This window comes from Peromyscus leucopus, chromosome 7 (assembly GCF_004664715.2).
Source record: "Peromyscus leucopus breed LL Stock chromosome 7, UCI_PerLeu_2.1, whole genome shotgun sequence".
NCBI lineage: Eukaryota > Metazoa > Chordata > Mammalia > Rodentia > Cricetidae > Peromyscus > Peromyscus leucopus.
Window position 1 is genome coordinate 40,166,346 of NC_051069.1, and position 1,994 is coordinate 40,168,339.

Sequence of the window (1,994 nt, forward strand, 5' to 3'; positions counted from 1 at the left end):
ATATTCCATTATATTTTTTTTCTAGATGACAAATTTTTACATTTCTCTCTCCAGGAGTGAAAAGGGGGAAACAGGAGGAGGGGGTAGGGCTGGGGAATGTGGAAAAGCAATGTTCTGAGTTCTGACGCTGCTGTCTTGGATAGAGACTGGAGTAGGGGATACATGGCTTTTGAATCACTTTTGGTTGTTGAGCGATACAAGGACCGAGCACCGTGGAAGCCTGAGTTCTTTGTGTTGGAAAGCTTACGTCCTCCGCTGGACAATAAGGGGGGAAGGGGCAGGGACTTCGTCTGGCTGCGTGCCTGGCTTACGGAAGGCCCTATTCGTGTCTGTTGTTTATCAAATTGCACCTGCCAGGCAGAAAGGGTCCGAGGCCCAGCTGAGAGATGAAATGGAGTGTCGGTTCTGTTCCGTTCCTGCTAACACTAAAGATGTGCCGAGGAATAAAACAATACGGCCAAAGCATTAGACTAGACCACTGTTGTAATTTGTTACCAAACTCTTCCTTGGTGCTAACTGTTTTCCCCAGTAGATGCAGTATTTCTTTCCCCACTGATTATTATACTGCCCAGAGCCCCTGGTTTCTAGAAATGTTTAATCAAGCATCACATATATCCTCGCAATACATCCCAGACACCTCCGCTTCTCCTGACAGTTTCACCTTCCTCTGCTCTTCCTCTGTCTTTTTTTCCCCCACAACGTAAACTTATCACACTACTTTCTGCATAATGTAAAGGTTTGTCATTTAGAAGAATAGCATAATAGAACATACAGCCATCGGGAAACCAATTTATGTCATGCATTCCTCCGAGAACTCTGAGCTGTGGGGAATGCAGGATAGCCATAGGGATAGTGCACAGAGAAGCAATGTGGACTTGTCACTAGTTTCTGCATAGCTAGATTCATTGGACAGTAGCTTAAACCTGCCCCCCAAAGAGTATTTCTAGAAGATTCTCAGCCAGTTCTTTCACCAGATCTTTACAAAGTAATGATTCTCATCTAGAATTCAGGATGCCAAACTGAATCCAATTTTTCAGAGGCTCAGATGAGCAATTGCTGTAGTATCAATTGTGGCCAAAACCCTCATAGGTAAATGAAACAAATAAAGAAGAGAGTAAGCCAGGTGTTTGCATCCCCACAATGAGCTACATTGCCAAAGACACAGTGGTCCCCACAGGCTGCCCTATACAGATCTTCATTTCCTCAAGATCTAGTCCCCTTTCCTCTGTGGAAGAGAAGCCTGGTTAATTCCAGATAGGATCTATTGAGCATCTGTAGTTTCCCAAAAATTCTAGTATGCTGTAAAAATCCTATTTGCATACATGCATGTGTAGGTTAAATCTTGCTCTACAAAAAGTACCTAGTCTTCAAGAGATCAGTTACCCAGGCGATTGGTAGCTAATTATGAGTGGCATGGATCCAAACACAATGGAGAGAAAATGAATTAAAGCCACCACCTTGCAACATATGCAAGAGGTCCCTGGGGAGAAGGGGCTATTCCACTTTCAGCATTTTGTGTAATCAGAACAGATGGACAAGTGTCCTTTACACGTGAGGGTCTGTTCATTGTCCAGGGGAAATATATAGCCTAGAGATGAAGGAATTGAACTGAAGTCTCACTAAATCCTTACCACCCAGATCTCTGAGAAAAATAGAAAGATTGGCCTAACTGGAATTTCCTGGTCTTGGTAGATTTATAACCAAAGGATGACCCAAGTCATAACTGCTGGCTGCACAGCAAATTTAATTACCCCAAATTCCAACACACCATCCTGCTTCCTGTCTGTCCCCCTTTCTTATCGTGATCTTTTGGGGGCCATGAACCCCCACTGTGTCAGCTGCACCCATGTTTAATCTTCCTACTGATGCCGCGCTGAGAAGCAATCCTTCGGACATCTCACCAGAGGGAGAGCACTGCCTACTTGATGAAGCACGGTGACACAGAGTCAGCCCCAGCCTGGCCTAAGCCGCACAAACAGTAAGTAAATCAGCCC